The sequence below is a fragment of the Thalassophryne amazonica genome, chromosome 3 (genome assembly GCF_902500255.1).
Source record: "Thalassophryne amazonica chromosome 3, fThaAma1.1, whole genome shotgun sequence".
Classification (NCBI taxonomy): domain Eukaryota; kingdom Metazoa; phylum Chordata; class Actinopteri; order Batrachoidiformes; family Batrachoididae; genus Thalassophryne; species Thalassophryne amazonica.
In genome coordinates this window covers 119,395,622-119,414,421 of record NC_047105.1, presented here as the reverse complement: position 1 = coordinate 119,414,421, position 18,800 = coordinate 119,395,622, and the positions used below count along the sequence as shown (strand labels likewise).

The 18,800-nt window shown below is 40.5% G+C and overlaps 1 pseudogene; it reads left to right on the top strand.

Annotated features, from left to right (window-relative positions):
• The first annotated feature begins 3,924 nt into the window (after positions 1–3,924).
• On the top strand, positions 3,925–18,127 carry LOC117508009 (annotated as a pseudogene).
• Positions 18,128–18,800: the final 673 nt, after the last annotated feature.

Genomic DNA, 18,800 nt, shown 5'->3' with positions numbered 1-18,800 from the left:
TTGTTTTGCATTTCCTTTTGGAGGTCATTCATCTTATTTTGTTCTTTTTTCTGAACTCTCTTTTGTACTCCCCTCAAATAAAATGAAGTAAATGAGTTCCACAAATCAATAAACAATCTTGTATCAGACATTGTCTCAACACAAAAAATAGTAATACACGTGTGAATGAGGAGTCTATTGGTCACAATGCCCTGATAGGAGACCTTACCGGCAAGCTTCTACCAAGGCCCTAATTGGTCCGGGCGGCCGGCAACTGGGGGTCCTATCCCAGTCTCACAATCAGTTTTAAATAAAACTCCACTTCACACCACAACCACCCCAAATCTAACGCTCTACAGACAGTTCTGTCAGAACACTTTATTATAAATCCCAGTGATTTACCTGACTGAAAAGAACCAACCCACACTTCCTTTCCCCAAAACACTTTCCACTTGATTAAATAAACTGCTGCACCAACAGATGCCTCACATTCACCCATTCACACACCAGTGTCAGGGTGCTGCTAATCCTCTAGCAATTAGAGGACTAAGGACATTGCCTAAGGGCTCTTAGTGATTTGCTGGTCTCGCTGTGGTTTGAACTGAGGATCCTCTGGTCTGAAGCCCAACGCATAACCACAAGACCATCATCTCCCCAATCTGACAATCTGAACGAAAGTCAATTCAAGTCTTCCCATGTAAAGTACCAAGGTACTTGCCAAGTTTAATCAAAATTTCTTCACCACAGTGGTCCGGTACAGGGTCCGTAAAACATCAGACGCCGCCCCAATCCATCTATCGATCTTACACTCCAATTTACCCCCCATTTGTGAACAAGACCCTGAGATATTTAAATTCCTCCACTTTGGGCAATAACGACTGTGGTGTCTGAAAGAGACCAGCAGGGGGCACTCGCCTCAAGGGGATAAAAGAGGCTGGTTCTGAGTTTTTCACCCTGATGGTGTTGGTGGCCTGATGAGTGAGCAGCAGGTGTACAGTGTGGTTGTACTTATTGTACACATTGTATTAAAGTTGTCATTCTTTCCAAAGACTCATTCTTTTTCTCCTGGAGACTCTCACACATGTTCTGTTAAACACAACAGAACCTTTGGCGACAAAGGACGGGATCATTCAGGATGTCTGTCTTGTTCTGCTTGGGGTTTTTTGTCTCTGTTTCTCTTGTCTGTCACTTGGTGCTTGGTGGTGGGCGTGTCCCTCTGTCTTTCCACTCCCATGACCTGGAGCTTTCCCTCACACCTATTCCTCATCTTCTGCCCATCACCATCCTATATTTTAGGCTCACCTTGTTCACCTGTTCCCTGCCAGATTGTTGTGCTCCATGCTTTCACATCCAGCCTTGTTTCTAGTGTTTTTTCTTGTCCTGCTTGCCTCTCTGTGTTTTCATGACTACCTGCTTGTTTTTTGGACCACGTCTCTGCCTGATGAACTTGTTATTGATGGTTTTTTCGGGCTGAGTCCAACTGAGCGCCATGGTTGTAGACCTGGCCACCAGACACTCACCCCTGACTCAGTCTGTCCTTAACTGTGTACATCATAAAGAGTCTTATGGAAGTGCCCTTTGTTTGTCTCCTCATCTGGGACTAGTTTGCCAAGGGTGACCCTACCAGGAGCTAATGCTCCGGACAACACAGTTCCCAGGATTACTGGAACAAACAAACCCCTCCACCACAATAAGGTGGCGATCCAGAGAGGGATAATGCCTTTTTGGCAGAGGTAACAGACACTGGGAGAGCACGACATAGGGCAGAGGACTGAGTATTGAATGTCTTTGTGATGTCAGAAGGTGAGTGTTTTGGCTTTTTGGGGGGGGGGTTCTACGTCAAAAGGGAAACATTGCACAATATTAAAATCTGAGTCAAGTCCAAGTATTGATTGTGAATATGGTTCATTGACTGACTCAATACGTTATCTGAATCTCTTTGACCTACACTCAACAAAAATATAAACGCAACACTTTTGGTTTTGCTTCCATTTTGTATGAGATGAACTCAAAGATCTCAAACTTTTTCCACATACACAATATCACCATTTCCCTCAAATATTGTTCACAAACCAGTCTAAATCTGTGATAGTGAGCACTTCTCCTTTGCTGAGATAATCCATCCCACCTCACAGTTGTGCCATACCAAGATGCTGATTAGACACCGTGATTAGTGCACAGGTGTGCCTTAGACTGTCCACAATAAAAGGCCACTCTGAAAGGTGCAGTTTTGTTTTATTGGGGGGGATACCAGTCAGTATCTGGTGTGACCACCATTTGCCTCATGCAGTGCAACACATCTCCTTCGCATAGAGTTGATCAGGTTGTCAATTGTGGCCTGTGGAATGTTGGTCCACTCCTCTTCAATGGCTGTGCGAAGTTGCTGGATATTGGCAGGAACTGGTACACGCTGTTGTATACGCCGGTCCAGAGCATTCCAAACATGCTCAATGGGTGACATGTCCGGTGAGTATGCCGGCCATGCAAGACTGGGACATTTTCAGCTTCCAAGAATTGTGTACAGATCCTTGCAACATGGGGACGTGCATTATCCTGCTGCAACATGAGGTGATGTTCTTGGATGTATGGCACAACAATGGGCCTCAGGATCTTGTCACAGTATCTCTATGCATTCAAAATGCCATCAATAAAATACACCAGTGTTCTTCGTCCATAACAGACGCCTGCCCATACCATAACCCCACCGCCACCATGGGCCACTCCATCCATAACATGATGAGCATGACGAGCATGCAGATGAGCTTCCCTGAGACGGTTTCTGACAGTTTGTGCAGAAATTCTTTGGTTATGCAAACCGATTGTTTCAGCAGCTGTCCGAGTTGCTGGTCTCAGACGATCTTGGAGGTGAACATGCTGGATGTGGAGGTCCTGGGCTGGTGTGGTTACACGTGGTCTGCGGTTGTGAGGCTGGTTGGATGTACTGCCAAATTCTCTGAAACGCCTTTGGAGACGGCTTATGTTAGAGAAATGAACATTCAATACACGAGCAACAGCTCTGGTTGACATTCCTGCTGTCAGCATGCCAATTGCACGCTCCCTCAAATCTTGCGACATCTGTGGCATTGTGCTCTGTGATAAAGCTGCACCTTTCAGAGTGGCATTCCACAGGCCACAACTGACAACCTGATCAACTCTATGCGAAGGAGATGTGTTGCACTGCATGAGGCAAATGGTGGTCACACCAGATACTGACTGGTATCCCCCCCCAATAAAACAAAACTGCACCTTTCAGAGTGGCCTTTTATTGTGGGCAGTCTAAGGCACACCTGTGCACTAATCATGGTGTCTAATCAGCATCTTGATATGGCACACCTGTGAGGTGGGATGGATTATCTCAGCAAAGGAGAAGTGCTCACTATCACAGAGTTAGACTGGTTTGTGAACAATATTTGAGGGAAATGGTGATATTGTGTATGTGGAAAAAGTTTTAGATCTTTGAGTTCATCTCATACAAAATGGGAGCAAAACCAAAAGTGTTGCGTTTATATTTTTGTTGAGTATATTTCTCATCACCTTTTTGTACCTTTGGATGTGTCATATTCAGCACTAATAGGCAGACAGATGTGATCACATACCTTCCTGAAATAACTCCAACAACCTGCTTAACATGATGGGGTTATATTTTAGTATTTTCACTGACAAGAGAAGTACATGTGAATGAGTGCTCAAGATTTGTCAAGGTTGCCATTTTGGTGCGCCAAAAAACGCCAAATCATTACAATAAAGGTCAGATGTGTCATCACAAATATTGAATCTACTCTTATTTGGTAGGTAAAATAATAGGCTTTGATTAGGAACGTGTTAACAAAACCAGTGCCACCAAAACGTTTTTAATGATATGATTTAAAACAGGCAAACATGAGGGCTACTAACAAGCGCACGTTGGGGGCGGAGACGTCCAGGCTACTTGCGTTTGGTTAGAAATTAAAAGAGTAGACCGAAACCAACGTCACAGTTTATTTTTTTTAAGTCGTTTTAATTAGAAGAGAGCAGTTTTTAATAAAGACTAGAATCTGTGAAATGGATCAGACGGTCAGCCTCCCCAACGAGCCCGAAAAAACCACCACAGGTAAAGTGGAACGCTTGTTTTTAAACTCAGCCAAAATAGGAACCTGTGTGTGTTAATGTTAACATGCGCAGATTTCATTTTAAAAATAATACAAATTTCTATCAAAACACACTCGGTTAGCTTCAGACTTTAATGGCGTTATTAGGGCCAATTCAGTGCTACATTTAACATGTTAACAGCTGTTAATATGAAATATTTACACACGGAAACAACAAGGTTTGACCAAAACAATGATAGAAAACTCATGTGAGTGATGGTGAACTCAGACATAAACACTGGAAGGTCTTTTACAAGTAAAATGAATGTATACTCATGGATGTACAATGTTACTGTTAAATTGTCTTTTAACACTCGTTTTTTCACTGATGCGAGAATTTTTTATTTTTTTTTGCGTCCTGCATCGTGCAGTCTACATGGAGTAACGAGCTGCGTTTAACATCTCACGACCACCTCCCGATCGGGAATCGTGTGGTCGGATGAAAATCAATCAATCAATCAATTTTTTTTTTATATAGCGCCAAATCACAACAAACAGTTGCCCCAAGGCACTTTATATTGTAAGGCAAGGCCATACAATAATTATGTAAAACCCCAACGGTCAAAACGACCCCCTGTGAGCAAGCACTTGGCTACAGTGGGAAGGAAAAACTCCCTTTTAACAGGAAGAAACCTCCAGCAGAACCAGGCTCAGGGAGGGGCAGTCTTCTGCTGGGACTGGTTGGGGCTGAGGGAGAGAACCAGGAAAAAGACATGCTGTGGAGGGGAGCAGAGATCGATCACTAATGATTAAATGCAGAGTGGTGCATACAGAGCAAAAAGAGAAAGAAACAGTGCATCATGGGAACCCCCCAGCAGTCTACGTCTATAGCAGCATAACTAAGGGATGGTTCAGGGTCACCTGATCCAGCCCTAACTATAAGCTTTAGCAAAAAGGAAAGTTTTAAGCCTAATCTTAAAAGTAGAGAGGGTGTCTGTCTCCCTGATCTGAATTGGGAGCTGGTTCCACAGGAGAGGAGCCTGAAAGCTGAAGGCTCTGCCTCCCATTCTACTCTTACAAACCCTAGGAACTACAAGTAAGCCTGCAGTCTGAGAGCGAAGCGCTCTTTTGGGGTGATATGGTACTACGAGGTCCCTAAGATAAGATGGGACCTGATTATTCAAAACCTTATAAGTAAGAAGAAGAATTTTAAATTCTATTCTAGAATTAACAGGAAGCCAATGAAGAGAGGCCAATATGGGTGAGGCCAAAATCAAACCTGTTTGATATTTTGGTCGGCCGTCGTGACTCGTGAGGGTTCCGCGCTGTTGAAGCAGCGCTACAAGCGTTTATGCGCCGATTACCTCGCGCACTTTCCATGAGCAAACACCGGAGAGAGCAGTGATCTCATGTAAAGTCTTGTGTTTATTTTATTTTTTGTTGCGTTCCCTCGCAATAACCTAATATCATATTAAAGTTCATGCCTATCAGCGCGCACAGTAAGTGGAATCAGGTGGGGGAGACTGAACGTATATGCCCGCGCCCACACACAGCAGACACGGAGGGTGTCTTACCGACCAATCAGAATGCGCAGATATGTCCGTACCACAGTGGTCCGTACCCGTGCCTTATGCGGCAAAAGGTTCCACCTCGCTTAGAAAACAGTGCTTTGAACTTGAGGTGGATGGACGATGAAAGAAGCGAAACACCTTCGCAATTTACGTCGATATGTTGATCAACGTCTTCATTTAGATTTGATGAATTTCTTAAATTACAGCAGCTTCATTAAACAAATGTACAGACGGTTGCCCAGTTCTTGATCACCTTTTATTAAAGTCCCGCTATACGGAGCCATAATGCAACTGAATGTCCTTTAATTGTGTATTGTTGTATTGGGTATTTGGATGTTATTTAGCTGAAAAATTTCAGGATGGTGTAGCGCTTCTACTTAAAGTGTGAAGCCACATTATGTGTGGTGCAAACATTTGCCACAAATGGATCACTTTGTCCGGTTCTGGATCACAACACTGTCACTTTGGGGTCATTCCTGGCATCTTGCTGGAGCCCTTTTAATGCAGAATGATACACACTGTGCCCGAGAATGCGTTTTGAACACAAAATGATAGAAATGATTAAATGAGAATTTACTTAGTTTCGAAAGGCGCCATTATACGTTCTTACGAGCAAAAAATGAAGTGTGGAGGTGAGATTTCTCCCGAATTTAAAAAGTAAAAGCCCCCACATTCATGCCCGTTCATGGTTTTGAGATGACCCCCAAAGTGCACATGACTCGCAAGTACTGACACGAAGCTTGAAAAACAGGCATTTTTGATCTTCAAATGGTAAGAAAATGAAAAAACGAAAAAGCTATTTAAAATAATAGCTCTTTTTTTGTCTTTTCATTTTCTTACCATTTGAAGATCAAAAACGCCTGTTTTTCAAGTACTGAATAGCACCCCTATCTCCAGTTGAGCGATTAAGATTTTTTTAAATACTTTGTGATTCACAATTAATGGACCCACGCAGCACTCCTTTTTCAACTTTATCTTTACTGACACGAGGCTGCTGCTTCACTTCCACAACCGGCAGATTTTCGCATCGGAGATAAATGCGTGCAGCAATTAAACAGCAAGACAGACATTTTTCTACCCAAGTAAGTATTTTCCCACTCTAGAACCAAAAACACTGCATGGCTAACTCACCTTTGCTACGTTTTAGAGATCATTACTTTAAAACTTGCAGGAATGACTGAGTGAGAAAAAGCGCGCACACTGCAGACACCGGGATGTTTTGATTCCTCTGCTGGTCACAAGGATGGCTGGATCCGGTCAAGCTTGTATTCGTTTATAGACAAAACATCAATCTTTCCATTGGTACCAAGTATTAGCTTATTTGTGCTGATTACCAAAAACGGCGGCGCAAATACCACAGCAGTGATCCGAAACTGGGCAAGTGACTGTACTCGAATGATTATCAGCACGACGGCGAGCTTACAGGTTGACAGTTGCCAGTTACGGCTTCTGAAACAAGGGAGAAAAAAGAAGCAGCACAATTCAGCTGAAGCATTAGTGGATGTAAAATATTCTTTCTGTCAAGAGCTTCACCACTTGTTCACGTGTGTATTTCCCACTGGTGTCATGTACGTCCACTTAGTGAACCTCGGTCCCTACCTTTAGCAGTCCTGCAGAAGATACGGACGTACGTACCCGTAGCCACTTCAATTTAGGACAGATGAGGGAGTAAGTTGCTGCACCTTGCACAGCTGTATGACTTCGTATGAAATATAGTTTGTTTATACAATATTGCAACACCTGTTATGAATGTTTTTCTTTTTTTACTGTCCTCATGAATCATGTAGCTGTCTGCTGTGTGTGCGCGCGCATATACGTTCAGTCTCCCCCACCTGATTTCACTCGCAAACAGTGAGGCATGAAATTATTATTATTTTTTTTATATATATTTTTTTTTTTTAAGGAAAAAAAAAAAAAGCTTCCGACGTGGTTTTTGAACGTACAATGTGAGCAGTCAGATTGCATCAGAGCATCGGCCATACAGTGTGAGAACATGAATCGTGTGCTCTGAATTTTTAACCCCTGCAGTTTTGTCGCACAGTTTGAGCTGGAGCCAAGTACAGTGATTGAAAATATCATACAGTGTATGCCCAGCCTTACAAAAAGGCTCGCAGTTCAATTATAAATCTGACATTTTGACATTTTCAAGCGAAGAAATTACAATAAATGTTAAGCCCTTAACATCTAGTCATTTCTTTGCTAAAATTTTTCAGAAAACACAGAAAAATGCAAATTACAATTTCCAAAGGCTAAGGCAGTGTTCTGTTTATTTATTTAATTGTAAAAACAATAATAATATTCAACAAAATATTAACCTTCTGATGTATAATTTTTCAACAGGTGCAACCATAGCAGTTATTGTTAAATTGATCTCTAAAATGGCTAGTTTGATTTGGTAGATTTCGCTGCTAACCAGTTTACACTTATATTTCTTAACCCTCTCAGCATTTTCTGTCTTGTTGTTAGTCCTGTTATATTTTTACAGACTGAGCTTATTTACTGCACCTGCATGTGAACATGCATAAATAGCTTTTTTTTTTCTTTCTTTTTTTTTGCAGTGAACACATTTACAATATCATAAATCATAACTTTAAAAAAAACTAAGAAATTTAAGTTTACAAAACATTTTAAAGAAAGGAAGTACACGTGCTTATAATGTTGCCAGATATTTGATTAAAAGGGGGTTATTCACGTGTTAAACATATACAGTGCATCCAGAAAGTGTTCAGTGCTAAACCTGTTCCAAATTTTCTTATAGCCTTATTCCAAAATGGTGTGAATAATTTTTTTCCCCCTCAAAATTCTACTCACAACACCCCATAATGACAACATGGAAAATGTGTTTTGTTTTGTTTTGGTTTTTTGTTTTGGTTTTTTTTTGGGGGGGGGGGGATTTATTACAAATATAAAAAAGAACTAAGAAATCATGTTCAGAAGTATTCACACCCTTTGCTCAATACCACCGGCCTCGGTGGATGTTCATTCAGTTGTTTAATTTTGTAGAAAAAAAGCAGATCACAGACATGACACAAAACTAAAGTCATTTCAAATGGCAACTTTCTGGCTTTAAGAAACACTAAGAAATCAGGAAAAAAAAATTGTGGCAGTCAGTAACCTCCAAGCAGAGGGGAAAAAAATATGGAATCACTCAATTCTGAGGAAAAAATTATGGAATCATGAAAAACAAAAGAACGCTCCAACACATCACTAGTATTTTGTTGCACCACCTCTGGCTTTTACAACAGCTTGCAGTCTCTGAGGCATGAACTTAATGAGTGACAAACAGTACTCTTCATCAATCTGGCTCCAACTTTCTCTGATTGCTGTTGCCAGATCAGCTTTGCAGGTTGGAGCCTTGTCATGGACCATTTTCTTCAACTTCCACCAAAGATTTTCAATTGGATTAAGATCCAGACTATTTGCAGGCCGTGACATTGAACCTATGTGTCTTTTTGCAAGGAATGTTTTCACAGTTTTTGCTCTATGGCAAGATGCATTATCATCTTGAAAAATGATTTCATCATCCCCAAACATCCTTTCAATTGATGGGATAAGAAAAGTGTCCAAAATATCAACGTAAACTTGTGCATTTATTGATGATGTAATGACAGCCATCTCCCCAGTGCCTTTACCTGACATGCAGCCCCATATCATCAATGACTGTGGAAATTTACATGTTCTCTTCAGGCAGTCATCTTTATAAATCTCATTGGAACGGCACCAAACAAAAGTTCCAGCATCACCTTTCCCAATGCAGATTCGAGATTCATCACTGAATATGACTTTCATCCAGTCATCCACAGTCCACGATTGCTTTTCCTTAGCCCATTGTAACCTTGTTTTTTTTCTCTTTAGGTGTTAATGATGGCTTTCATTTAGCTTTTCTGTATGTAAATCCTATTTCCTTTAGGTGGTTTCTTACAGTCCGGTCACAGACGTTGACTCCAGTTTCCTCCCATTCATTCCTCATTTGTTTTGTTGTGCATTTTCGATTTTTGAGACACATTGCTTTAAGTTTTCTGTCTTGATGCTTTGATGTCTTCCTTGGTCTTCCAGTATGTTTGCCTTTAACAACCTTCCCATGTTGTTTGTATTTGGTCCAGAGTTTAGACAAAGCTGACTGTGAACAACCAACATCTTTTGCAACATTGCGTGATGATTTACCCTCTTAAGAGTTTGATAATCCTCTCCTTTGTTTCAATTGTCATCTCTCATGTTGGAGCCATGATTCATGTTAGTCAACAGTTCTCCAAGGTGTGATCACTCCTTTTTAGATGCAGACTAACAAGCAGATCTGATTTGATGCAGGTGTTAGTTTTGGGGATGAAAATTTACAGGGTGATTCCATAATTTATTCCTCAGAATTGAGTGAGTCCATAATTTTTTCCCTCTGCTTGGTCTAAAAAAAAGTAACCGTTACTGCCACTTTTTTTTTTCTTGATTTCTTATAGTGTTTCTTAAAGCCAGAAAGTTGCCATTTGAAATGACTTTAGTTTTGTCATGTCTGTGATCTGCTTTTTCTACAAAATTAAACAACTGAATGAACATCCTCCGAGGCCAGTGATTCCATACTTTTTGCCAGGGGTTGTATTACAGCCTCAAATCTTCTTGAATATGATGCCACAAGCTTGGTGAACCTGTCTTTGGGCAGTTTTGCTCATTCCTCTTTGCAGCACCTCTCAAGCTCCATCAGGTTGGATGGGGAGTGTCGGTGCACAGCCATTTTCAGATCTCTCCAGAAATGTTCAGTCAGATTCAGGCCTGGGTTAGTCAGATTACTGGATTGTTGCAGAGATGATTGTCCTTCTGGAAGGTTCTCACTCCACAGAGGAATGCTAGAGCTCTGACAAAGTGACCATCAGGTTCTTGGTCACCACCCTGATGAAGGCTCTTCTCCCCAGCTGCTCAGTTTAGACGGGCGACCAGCTCTAGGAAGAGTCCTAGTGGAGCTGAACTTTTTCCATTTACGGACGATGGAGGCTACTGTGCTTATTGGGACTTTCAAAGCAGCAGAAATGTTCCTGTACCCTTTTCCAGATTTGTGCCTCTAGACAATCCTGTCTTGGAGGTCTACAGACAGTTCCTTTGACTTAATGCTTGGTTTGTGCTCTGACATGCACTGTCAACTGTAGGACCTTATATGTAGACAGGTGTGTGCCTTTCCAAATAATGTCCAATCAACTGAATTTACCCCTGGTAGACTCCAATATTTAAAAAAAAAAGTAATTTAACCTTTATTTAACCAGGTTAGTACCATTTAGATCAAGATCTCTTTTACAAGGGAGACCTGTACAATATATATATATATATATTTTTTTTTTTTTAAGTTTCCACTTCACCTAACCTGCTTGTCTTTATATGTGGAAGCCAGAGCACCCGGAGGGAACCCATGCAGATGCAGGGAGAACATGAAAACTCCACACAGAAAGGCCACAGGTGGGAATTGATCCCATGACCTTGTTGCTGTGAGGTAACTGCTAACCCCTAAGCCACCGTGCTGCCCAATTAAGCTGTAAAAACATCTCAAGGATGATCAGTGGAAACAGGATGCACCTGAACTCAATTTGAGCTTCATGGCAAAAACTGTGAGTTCTTATGTACATGTGATTTCTTAGTTTTTTGTTATTATTGTTATTTTTAATTTGCAAAAATCTCAAACTTTTTTCACATTGTCATTATGGGGTATTGTGTGTAGAATTTTGAGGGGAAAAATGAATTTCATCCGTTTTTGAATAAGGCCGTAATATAACAAAATGTGGAAAAAGTGCAGTGCTGTGAATACTTTTTGGATGTGCTGCATCTGGAAAGTATTCATACATAGTATTTCAAATATAGTATTTTATACAATGTTTCATTTTCTGTTTTGAAGTCTTCATTCTTAGTACTCCTCCATGCGTCAGCCTGAAATTAGGTGGAACATTTGCTGGATTCTTGACTTTAGACAGACAAATCCTATTTCCTCTTATCAAGTTCATTCACATGTATGCTACAGATGTGATGTAACTTGTTTTGCATTTGCAGTGACGCTGGTTGAGAGCAGTAATGCCCCCTGTGGGTTAGAACTAGTCAGCTCCTATAAGACTCACAGAGTAGGAGACCCCATGGACCTGATTGCACTTGCTTCACAAGTACAGAAGGTGCGCACTGATTGTGTGTCTGTCCTCACATGCACACTTCGCAGTGGGGATGAATGCAAAAGTCATAAAAATGTTTTTCTTTTTCTTTTAGGGACATGAGTTTATCAAAGCCAATGCTTGTAACAAACTGACAGTCATTGCTGACCAGATCACATACCTACAGGAACAGGCCAGAAAGGTGAGATCTTCAACAAAAATGATGAAACATGATGCTGTCCATTATATTTGAATAAAACGGTCAGTTTGCCCCCCTTCACTCATACATGGAAAAAATTAAGCAAAACAACTTTGTGGCAGAGGAGCAGAAAGAGTTTTATGAAATTAAAACAGGTTTAAAGTAGTATAGGAAGACCCCGTGCTGGGGTCTTTCTATACTTTTTTGGTAAACAGATGAGTTTTTTACATCTTTTCAATGAAGTCCATCTTTACGTCACTTGACCACAAAAGTTTCCTTCTGCCCCATTTCTCCACTCACATTCACAGAAGCTTGTAAGTAGGGCCGCAACAACGAATCGATAAAATTCAATGACAGCAATCGTTTGGCAACACATTGCGTCATCGATGCGTTGTGTCGAGCAATTTTGACGTCAGAAGCTGCTGGCCGCTTCTGATGCCAGTAGCGACCAGTGCACAAAGCAGAGCAGACCCTGTTTCGTAGAACTACACATTTAGAATATGGCAGATGCAAGTAGACAAAAGAAAGTTAAGACTTCAAAAGTGTGGGAGCACTTTACGTTAAACAATGCAAAGACGCTTGTTAACTGCAACATTTGCAAGTCGGACCTCGCATGGCACGGGAGTACGGCGGTAATGATGCAGCATCTCAAACGAAAGCATATCGGAGTCATCAACGAGGAAGGGGAGAGCTCAGTGTCTGGGCAAGTTAACAAATGTTTTATTTTTGTGTAAGCAGTCGTAACGTCTCATGACAAGTCAGGCAGTGATATGAAGCCTGACGGTTGGATCTAGTCAGGCTCAGGCTGTCTGCGCGTCTCCCAGAGCAGTGAGGTGAGGGGCAGAGAGTGAGGAAAAAAAGAACAGTAACGGCACCGACCAGTTTTTTTTTTTTTTTTTTTTTTATATATTATTATTAATGTTGTCAAAGTCCTACCATCAACATTAACGTTTGTCCGATTGTCTGGGACAAGTGTAAAATCGGACAAGTAATAGCTCTAAATCATTGTCCGACCGGACAAGTGGCATTATTTATTTATTTATTTTTGGTTTAAAACGTTCAAATTCTTCTCGCACCTCACGAGAAAGCGTCTTCGGTTTTCCTGCCACACTCCACGCAGTGGACAATCGGAAAACAGGATAACACAGGGTTCTCCCCAGACAATGGGACAACGACGCCGCGCCACAGTGTTCTGACAGCGCCGTCACAGGTAGTTTGGTAGTGCTATCAGGTAGTTTTTCTAAAATCCAGCCAGGCTGTGCAGAACTGGCTGGTCCCCCGCAGACAGAGAGCCGAGCAGCGCTGCAGCAGAAAAAAAAACTGTCAGTCTTCACATAAAACGAGCTGCTTCTGCTTGTATAGCTCCAGAAATTCATTTATAGGCTTTATTTTACAGTTGAAAGCCTTCATGTTTCCAAAGTTTGCTCAAATACGGTATGAGAGTGAAGAGTCTCTCGTTCCCTCACAGACAGAGAGAGACAGACAGAGATGTGAGATGAGTCACGTGTGTCATTGTGAAATGACCACATAGTTTACAAGTTATACAGAGAAATGTTGCACATATGAGTCAGGCTACAGTTTTTGATTTAGGTTTTATGGTGAACTGGTTATGCTAATTGCTCATTTGCAGCAATAAAAATACCTCTTTTTTTTCCACCATATATTTTATAACATTTATGTTTCAATGTTGTTTTATGGCAACTCAGCCCTTTAATAAAGCAATGCCATTTGAAATAATAATTTTTGTTTATTATAAACTGTTTATTCTTTATTATTTTATATTTCAACAGCCAAGGGACATTTGACAATTTGTTGATTTCAAGTATTTTAAGTTTTCAAATAATGTTCTGTTGTTAAATAAGTGATGGAAGGAGAGAAAATTGTTTCCCTGGCACATTTTTAAAAAATGCTCCGCTAATCCGATTAATCGTGTCGAAACCCCATCAGATTAATCGATTACACAAATAATCATTTGTTGCAGCCCTACTTGTAAGTCCTTCAGAGTCATCATCAAGCCCCAAGCTCCCTGGCTGAAAAATGAAGCCATCAGAGAAATGCTAAAGCGTGCAGTTCCATAAATGGCCACTTGAGCTTGGCTCCAAAAGCAGTCTCTCCCCCCTTTTGTAATGTAAAACTTTACAGCAGAAATAAACATGTTTACGACCCTGTTCTTGACATCTGTACAGGGGAGTGATTTATTTATTTTAAGTCATCAGTTTGCTATTCTAAACCTAAAATGATGTATAATTAGAGTGGCAAATGTATGCTGGTAAGCCATATCCAGCAGAGGCCTCTGCTATTGCAAATATCTAAGACAGTATAGCATGCTGTGTGGTTAATTGTAATAAAGGCTCTCATCTAAGAAGTCTGTGCTCCAGCATTAACTTTAACTGAAAGTTTAGTCACATTTATTTTGTATATTAGCACCAATGAGCAGGTATGGAGAACTTTTCAGAGAGTAGCGACATGGCGAATCGAAAAAAAAAAAAAAAACGGTCACTGTTAAGATGTCTTCATGTAAATCCAGCTATTTTATTTATTCATTCACTGAAAATGCCGGGTTGTTGGGCATTTGGATGCACAAATAGACACAAGGGCTTCAAGATGTACAGATTCCTTTCAGATCCAAACAGTAGAAAAATTTGGGAAAATAAATTCAGCCGTGTGGGATGGAAGCGACTTCATCGTTAAAGCTTTGAGGTGAATTTATTGTTCAGGTCCATGTACAGTAAAACTCACCTAAACCTTCATTATCTAAATCAGATAATCAGTCGCCAGACAAAAGTCACAATGTTTTTGTATAGTTTTCCATGTAATAAACACCATATATAATGGATTTTACACTGAAATCGGATAAAATGTCCCCTCTGATCGCAATATATTTCCATTAAAAAACCCTCACATGTGGGATTGGAGTAATTTCCGTGATTAAAAAAAACTAGCCATTTATTATTTATTTTCACGCAATGCTGACTCTGACCCGCACCTGTTAAATCAGACATCACAAAAGGCTGTGATTTGGCACTTTTCTGCTTTCACTCCTTCATCTCCCATCATATTTAATCATTTTGCAGTGCGCACGCTGATTAGATTTCAGGATCGCATGCATTTGGCAGAAAAGTCCGCAAATTTCTGACACGGAGTCAGAAAAAGAGAAAATTGTACATCTTACCTCTTGAACTGGAGGTGATGATTGTAGAAAGAAAAGCTTGTTGAGGGACATATTAGTCCAGAATAAAGCATAATCCAGAGATGGAGTTTAAAACTGTCACACACGTCATTGCGTAATACGGAGTTACAGGCTTTAAATTAAATAAATCATCATAAATTGCTAATTTACATCAATTTGATAGCGTAACTATTTATTTATTTTTGGTAACACCTGCACCTGAATGTGTTTGCTGTATGTAGTTAAATGATTAAAAAAAAAAATGTTAAACATAAAATGTTCATTCAGTATTCAGCACATTTGGCCTCAAAATGGCGCCATGTTCTAAGTAGACACTACTCTTTGAATAGGGGACCCTAGTAGCATTTTACCCACACTCCACCTCATCATCCATTAAAACTATGCTCATATTAGCTACAAGTGACAGGAAGCAACAGAGGCAAAGTGATTGCAACACCTGTGCCTAGCAACATTGTCCATGACTCCCTCTCAACAATGACAAGCTGAATACTGGCAGCTGTACATGCATTCATAAGAAACAGACTACAGTCAGTGCAGGATTTGTACGTGCACTAACATGTATCTGCCTTGCACTGACTTTTGTTGTGTTGAGTTTTTCCATTCGGGCCTGTATTTTTAACATTTTCTCTAAACATTATCCAATGGTGATACTGCTTTGAATCATTAGATGTCTAAGTGATACTCTTAAACCACTGATGTTGCGTACTTCACAGTGCTTTATATTTTACTATCATAATTTTGTACACCACCTGTAGGCCAGACTTTTGAGTGGTACTGTATATTTGCCTCATTTTTGTGTTTCAGCTGTTCTGAACCACAAACGGATGGTTGCATGTATTGAGTGCATACATTTCCTGTTGTCTCCCACTAGATTTTAGAAGAGGCCAAAAGAGATGCTGACCTCCATCATGCTGCCTGTAACATGGTGAAAAAAACCAGGCAATCTGTATTACCTTATCAGCGACCATCTGGACAGAAATACTTCTCCATCATCTCCCCGAAGGTGGTGTTGTCCCAACACTGCTTTTAAACCTGAACAAGTGCTTTAAATGGGGTTTACTATCATACTTTGAGTAATGTAATTGTTGCACATTACCTCCTCCAGACAGATTTACATACACTTCCATACTGTTTGGTATTTCTTAAAGGTTGTCAGTAAAGTCCAGGACATATTCAGTGACTTGAAAATGTTCATGTATCCATCCTCAGGCTTGTCTAAAGAAAACTGTCTTGAAAAGTGAACATTGTATTTGCCTTATATTTAAGGTGTTGTATACTTATGCCTGTCATGGTGTTGACTTTTTATATTATTTGTCCTGGTTGTATAGATTAGGTTCATGGTTTATGGGGCATTATTTTAGAAACTTCAATTGCATTGCATTTTGCTTTGCTTTTCATTAAATAATTGTCTTGGGTAAAACTTCAAATGTCAAATATCTTTTATTTATTACCTCTGCCAACGAAGTGAGGCAGAGGTAATGCTTTCACCCCTGTTTGTTTGTGAACGGCCCACAATTTTTCATATATTATGAAATTTTCAGAGGATTTATATCCTGATGGGCAAGAACTGATCAGTTTTCTAGGTCATTGCTCAAAATTAAGAGTCAGGAAAACTCTTTGAAAATTTCCTTTAATATTTAACAAATTTTCATAAATTCATAACTGTCAAAAGATTGAATTTATTTCGTACTTAAGAGCATTAAGTAGGATGGTGTAACTTTATGGACTGAACAACTTACATTAATCTTATGAAATAAAATTTTACATTTTCAAACTTTTTTCCAATCCATTTTACTTGATATGCATCTTAACACAACCGCAGTTGGATTATGGGTGCATGACGGCACTTCACATGGGATTTATTTATAACCAGAGGTAGATTATGCTTTTGTCATCTGATCGACGTTGCCAGCACACAGACAGCTGGGTGATAGGACTTCACCAGCTGTCTGCGCTGCGCTGTAGAACGCAGGGTACCAGAGGTGAGCTGCATGTGTATTTATGCTTTGATGTCCAGGGGAAACATTTCCACATCATACCTGCTACAGACTTTGTAGCATTGCGGGGCGCTGCACTGAGCCACTGACATTCGCACAGTGCTACATACATACTATTGTATATAAACATTCCCTGGCTGGGGTCCAGTGAAGGTGGACAAATGTGGCAAAACATGTCTGCAGGCTTTGCTGTGACCGATGGATCTCAGAGCTCAATCAACTTCGACCAGATCTTTCAGATGCTGTTTTGTTGCCGGAAGAATATGTACACTGTGATCAGATGATGCAACAACTGCATACAGACCGCCATCAGATGTGCGTTGCATCTCGATCATGCCAAGAGTGTTTTGAACATGTGCAACACACTTGGGACAGCTGAGCAAATGGGACCAAATTTGTAGATGTTCACAGAAAGTCATCCGTTGGTCTTCACACCGCACCTCAAAATTTCCCATTGTGGCTGGATGTGTCAATCTGACGCCATTTGGCCTCAATTGGCGTATGTGTGATGGGGTCTCAGTTTTGGCACAGAGACCACATGTACTGAACCTTATTCCTCCTGACATTTTCCCATGTGATTTTTTTTTTGAGTTCTTTGATAAAATTAAAATTCTTTTTTATATGACTACTCAAACTTTTTTTCTCATCAAAACCTTACTATTTCTGCAATATGACACTTGTCTGAAAACTTTCCCTTGTGATGTATGTATGTATGTGTGTATATATGTGTATGTGTGTCATCTTGGTGCAGCCCATGATGCGTATCTAACAAGTTCGTTCTTCTCTCCCTGAAGGAATGGGGTCCGAGTTGCCCTCATCAGTTTCTCGGTGGATACAAACTTCACACGACATGTCCTGGATGCCCCTAGACAAGGTGGAGAAGAAGGAAGCAGATCTGGCCATCATGGCCAAACTTCTCAGCAAGCAAAGTCACTACCACCTTACACAGACCCCAAGGACACAGGAGTCTGTGACTGAAGCACAGAGTCAGAACAAATGACTGCTTAAAAAAATCTTAGTTTTAATATGCTTATCAGTTTAAGTGAGAAACAAAGAATGGCTGACACGAACCATACAAATGGGTGTTTTCAATGCACTCAATTAAAGGAGTCGCTATGCTAATTTTGTCACTTCAGGTAACTGTTTAAATTGCTAGGGGTGGGTTGATGTCCACGGCACATCTCTCATGTTAAGATTGCAAAAGCAGTTTCTCGCAGTCTTCACTTTCTCACCGTTTAAAAAATGTGGATAAAATCCTTGTTTCTCACTGACTCTGGCACCAAGGTCGTGTTGAAGTGCATTTTTCACATTGCGGTACAATTCTCCACTCTCTCCAGGAGGCATGTACAGTGCATGAAATTTTTTTGCAAATGTATTAAAATAAAAATAAGAAATCACATACATAATTTCAATTTTTTCATTTATATAGCACCAAATCACAAGAGTTGTCTAAAGGCACTTTACACAAGTAAGGTGTAGCCTTACTAACCCCCAGAGTAGCAATGGTAAAGGAAGAACTCCCTCTGAGGAAGAGAAACCTCAAGCAGACCAGACTCAAAGGGGTGACCCACTGCTTGGGCCATGCTACAGACATAGGTTACAGAACAATTCACAAACAAATATATAGGAAATGCTGTTGGTGCACAGGAAGGAGGGTCGCCAGCACAATACCACACATCTCTGG